We start from the raw sequence: 6,105 nt of genomic DNA, 5'->3' as shown, positions 1-6,105 counted from the left end.
TCAATCCAATAAGAAAGTTAATGCCATTCTCATATATACCAAACAACAAAAAACATAAAATCATTAAATTTGTGTTCTCAAGATGTTTCTGATAATTATAGAAAAATACTAGGCACAAGTTCATGTCCTCTCTTCTTATTAATGATTCCAATCAAAGCCAGTAGTTAAAGGCATAATAGGCTTTGCGAATAAGGAAGAAAGAAGGGTGGCTAACTTGAAACACTGTACATGACACAAGGCTAGCTATCAGTAACCTCAATTCACATGCTAGGTCTTTTGTGAATGATTTCACTATGAATAAACCACTTTACCTGCTGAGACTTCTCCAAGTTACAAAAGCATTCATTATTCATTGGGTTTTTATTCAACAAATATTTCTTAATCATATACTAAATGCCAGGCATTGGGCTGGTAACTAGGGATTCAGTTATGAGCAAATATGGACACAGACCCTACTCTGAAGGAATTAACCCTAAACCTTGCTTCACTGGTTTATTGCCAGAATCCAATAAATTAATGTACTTAAAGTATTTTGTTATGATGGATTAAAGGTAGATTCCAAAGAGCCTCAGTGCCCACCACTCTTGTTCAATTGTTGAAGTATTCACAAAAGCATGGGGAGCTGCAAAACAAGCTTGCAGCCATCAGTCCTCAGCCCTAGTCAGTCTGACATTTTCCTGCATGTTTAAACTCATGTCTCTCTATGCCTTTCCAATCTTATTTTCTTCTATCTGTCATCAAGGTTTTTTTGTACTGGAAAAACTTTCAGGCCCGGCCAGGCCAAAGGTAGCCTCCGTGACTGTCTGAAAACTGCTTTCTCTGCTTCTCCACAGCTTTCTCAGGGCCAAAGTCCTAAGGAGATTATGATTTGCACAAATGTCCATTTGAAGGAGTGTCTGACTGCAATAGGTGGTCACAGCACTGGATAGGGACCCAGAGTGACACTGGGCAGTTGCTCAACAGGGGGCAGCCACTGCCAACAGCTGTACAGAGGGCCATGTTGGCCAGGGAGAGGTGTGTGATGGGAAAGAATGCATCGTGTCCACAGCAACCTGGCTTGCAGACCAGTAGGCTGGCAGGCATCTGCTAAACTCCTGGTGATACACACAGCCCTCCTCCTGCCAGGTGACGGACTCAGGCAAGATATAAACCAGTGCGTGGAACATTCCCTGGGACACTCGGAGGTAGTGCCTGGGAGGCAGGACTTGGCAGGTGGACAGGACCCAGCCAAGCAAAAGAGACACTAACCACAAGGGTGGCACAAGTTCCTGAAAACCTCTGTGTGTGCCAAGTATTAACCTTTCAGTTGCTGGAATTTAAAGATGTGGGAAGGGAAGTCCTAAGGAAAGTCTAGAGTGATTATGAGACGAGAGAGAAGAGCTCAACGCTTCCCAAGAGGTATTTCTCCATAGCTGTCTGGAAACCTGCATCTAGCACGTCTGCATCAGGCACCCTGTAGCTGCTCTGTGGATCTTTGCTCTGGCAATGGCTTCCCTTGAAGACCTTCCCCAGATGATCCCAACCTGCAGCCTCTCATTTCCCCTTCTCCAGTCCTCCTCACTCGGGCCCATGAGGGTCCCCTCCTCTACCCATGACCAAACAGGATGTCTGACACTGTTTATACATGAGCCTGAATTTTTTCATTTATAAGCAACCTCCCATACCCCTAGCAGGTTCTGTCCATGCGCTGTTCTTCCTTATGCTACAGCACAATAAAGCCAGTTTCAGATAGCATATTCTTGCCAATTCATGATGTCTATCTCAAATAGAAGATGCTAAGCCTTACACTCAGAGCTGGTAATACCAAAGGTTGCTAGTGCCAAATGCCACCAGCAGCCAGGGCTGGTAACACTGAAGGTGGCTAGTGGAGAGCAATGAGGAATAACTGGGAGCTGCTGTCTCTGGGGGCCAAAGAGTTCCTGAAGGTATATGCAGCAAGAATGGCCACTAGCACTGAAAGAGCTGATACCCACTAGTACTCAAAGTTTAGGGCTGTTACCACTAGAAAGATCTAATAGCTGCTGTCACTCAAAGATTAGGGCTCTTGACACTAAAAGAGCTGAGAGTACTTGTATTCAAAGGCCAGTGCATGAAAACTAGCAGAGCCAGGCTTTGTCAATTCATGATCTCTCTGCAAATTGACCAAGAACCCTCAGCTGACTGGTTACATCTTTGGACCCTGAGTGGAAACCTTCCCCTTGGAGGCCCAGAAGAAGAGTGTGGGCAATGGTCCCAGTTGTCAGAAGGCTCAAGAGCAAGCCCATGTCTGATTTCTATCCTACATGTGGCTATGAACTCATGCTGGCCAGTGACAGTTACATTACATGAGAAGGACACTCAGAGGACAAGGGGCCCCAGCTGTCCACCAACCTGCTTGAAAGTATTTCAATACCTTAAATACAGGAAATGTCACAGGTGTGCCGTTCCCTATGTAGAAGATGTAGGAGATGCCTTTACCTTTCTCTCACTGTTGAACAGTATTTTAGGTGTTGCTTTTTTTCAGCATCCTGAATGCATTGCTTCATGGTTGTCTGAGTTTTATTGTTGGTGCTGAGAAGTTTGTTCAGACGTGTTTCTTCCCTTGTATTCTTTTTAGACTCTTCTTTGTGACTTGCTCTTTAATTTTCATATAATGTATCTAGATGTGAATATCTTTTATTTCCATTAAAAATTATATTTTCTAGTTAAATTGTCATTATTTGCAGATGACATGATATTCTATGTAGAAGACCCCAAGAACTCCACCAAAAGACTTTTAGACTTAATAACCAAATTCAGTAGAGTAGCTCAATACAAGGTCCACACACAAAAATCAATAGCTTTCCTGTACCCAAACAACAGACTCACTGAAAGAGGAACTGGAGTAACAACTCCCTTCACAATAGCATCCAAAAAAATGAAATACTTAGGAATCGACCTAATAAAAGAAATTAAAGACCTCTACTCTGAAAGCTGTAGCACTCTGAAAAAAGTGATCGAAGAGGATATCAGAAAATGGAAAGATATCCATTGCTCCTGGATAGGAAGAACCAACATAGTGAAAACGGCCATACTTTCCAAACTGCTATACAGATTCAATGCAATCCTAATTGAAATCCCAGGGCCACAGGTTTAGCTGAGTGGTTCTGCCACCTGCCTCACAAGCACAAAGTACCCATTTCGATCCCAGGTACCAAAAAAAAATAAAATAAAATAGAAATTCCAACAGCATATTTCATAGACCTTGAGAAAACGATCCAAAAATTCATTTGGAATCAGAAGAGACCTAGAATAGCAAAAGCAATTCTAGGCAACAAAGACAAGGTAGGGGGTATCACAATCCCCAACTTGAAACTATACTACAAAGCCACTGTGATAAAAACAGCATGGTACTGGCAAAGAAACAGACTCAAGGATCAGTGGAACTGATTAGAAGATGCAGAAACAACTCCAGACATACTCAGCCACCTCATCTTTGACAAAGGAGCCAAACACCCTCACTGGAGGAAAGATGGCCTCTTTAATAAACGGTGCTGGAAAAATTCGGTTTCAACTTGCCAAAGATTAAAACTAGACCTATATCTCTCACCATGCAATAAACTAATATCAAAATGGATTAAAGATCTAAATATTAAAACAGAAAAATTAAACCTGCTGGAAGAGAGGTTAGGTAGAACTCTTGAAGACATTGGTATAGGAAAAGATTTCATGAACAAAACCTCAGTGGTACATGAACTAGAACAAAGAATCAACAAGTGGGATTTCTTCTTGTTAAAAAGCTTCTGCACAGCAAGAGAAACCACCAGCAGTGTGAAGAAACAACCTACAATGTGGGAAAAAAATTTTTTACCAGCCCTCCCTTAGACAAAGATCTACTATCTAGAATATATAAAGAACTTTTAAAAATAAAACCTTCCAAACTTAAAGACCCAATCCAAAAATGGGCATCTGAAATGAACACATTTCTTAAAGGAGTAGAAATAGCAAATAAATATATGAAAAAAATGTTCAACATCACTGGTCGTCTGAGAGATGCAAATTAAAACAACACTGAGATTTCACCTCATCCCAGAAAGAATGGCTGCTATCAAGAAATCAAATAATGGGCCGGGGATTTAGCTCAGTGGTTTCGCAGTCTGCTGCCCAAGTGCAAGTACCCAAGTTTAATCCCCGGTACAGAAAGAAAGAAAGAAAGAAAGAAAGAAAGAAAGAAAGAAAGAAAGAAAGAAAGAAAGAAAGAAAGAAAGAAAGAAAGAAAGAAAGAAAGAAAGAAAGAAAGAAAGAAAGAAAGAAGGAAGGAAGGAAGGAAGGAAGGAAGGAAGGAAGGAAGGAAGGAAGGAAGGAAGGAAGGAAGGAAGAAAGAAAGAAAGAAAGAAAGAAAGAAAGAAAGAAAGAAAGAAATCAACCAATAACAAATGCTGGCGGGGCTGTAGGGAAAAAGAAACACTTCTCTGCTGTTGGTGGGAGTGTAGACTGGTGCAACCACTGTGGAAATCAGTATGGAGATACTGCAAAGAACTAGGAGTGGAAGTCCTATTTGACCCAGCTATTCCCCTACTGGGTATCTTCTCAAAAGAATTAAAAGAATCATACCACAGTGATATATGTGCACCCATGTTTATAGCGGCACAGTTTGTAATAGCTAAAGCTTGGAAACAGCCCAAGTGCCCATCAACTGGAGATGGATAAAGAAAATGTGTTTTTTTAATAAAATAAAGTATTAACCATAAAGATTGGGAAATTAGAGACATTTATAGCTAAATGGATGCACGTTGAGGTGATACTCTTAAGTGAAATAAATAGGACACACGTGTAAATACTAGTTTCTCTGGTGTGAGAAACTGAAAGTGTAAATAAGGATCTAATGGAATAATAGATAATGTGAAATAGGAAGAAAAGGTCCAAAAAGGAAGGGGAAATGGGAGGGGTAGGGGAAAGAAACAAAGGGAATAGAATTAATACGAGAAAAGGAAAAAAGGAAACAAAGTCTTTGTAAATAGGGAAGGGTAGAGGGGTTGAAGGGAGGGCAGAGGAATGGGGCAAAAATAAGAACCAAGATGGATTATGTAAAGGTACAAATTTCTGCTGGGGATTTAGCTCAGTGGTTCTGCCACCTGCCTTGCAAGCACAAGGTCCCGAGTTCGATCCCTGGTACCAAAAAAAAAAAAGGGGTACAAATTTCCAATGATGAAAGTCATTATATTGTATACCTAAAATGTACCAATAAAATTAATTTTAAAATTATATTTTCTGAATCAGAAGATTCATATCTCATCATATACTGATACTTCAGATGTTCTTTCCTTGCGTATTTTCCCAAGCTTCTCCTTCAGAAGCATTCGCTTCTCCTTCAGAATTATTTTTATATCTGCCCATTCTATACCCCAGTCTATTAAGCTCTTTCATGATTTCATCTTTAGGTACTAAATCCTGGGTAACTTCTACAAGATTTTTTATTACTATGTAAGTTCTCTTTTTTATCTTTTAAAAATGTTTACTTGTATCAAGGTAAAATATGCAAGTAAATTTATCAAACAGACAACCAATTTATTTTTTATGGATTCCTTTATTTATGACTTTTGTACCACTAAACAACATGCTCTTGTTGCTGGTTTTTACTTTTCACATTTAGATATTGTGTCCATTTTTACTGTTATAATCTAAAACTCAATGGCTTAGAACAATGGCTTTGAACAATGTATTATTTTTCTCCATTGTATCAAGTAACAAGGTGGTTCTTCTGCTTCATAGGCTATCAGCTAAAATTCTGGACCACAAGGTCCACCTGCCCTCGCTTACATAGCTGGCAGCTTGTCCTCACTGCCAGCAGGGAGCTCAGCAGGAGCTGTCAGCTGATCCTGCCAGTTCTCCACCAGTTTCCAGCGTGGCAGCTGGACTCCCAGAGTCCGTCATGAGCACATAACATTCAGGATTGCTACATCTTCCTGATTAACATGCCATCTCATCACAAGGAAATATTCCCCTTGATCACTAGTCATGCTCCCTGAATGGACATCTAAGTGGCCTGATGTTAGTAAATCAAACCAGTTCTACGATTCTGATAAGTGTTCATATGGTGATTTCGCTTCCGCACTTACTTTTAAATCCATGTTTTTATATTAAAGG

The sequence above is a fragment of the Heterocephalus glaber genome, unplaced genomic scaffold (assembly GCF_053883595.1).
Source record: "Heterocephalus glaber isolate CG9 unplaced genomic scaffold, H.glaber_assembly_v1.0 deba00001688, whole genome shotgun sequence".
Classification (NCBI taxonomy): Eukaryota; Metazoa; Chordata; class Mammalia; order Rodentia; family Bathyergidae; genus Heterocephalus; species Heterocephalus glaber.
The sequence above is the reverse complement of the archived record's forward strand: the minus strand, read 5'-3'. Positions refer to the sequence as shown.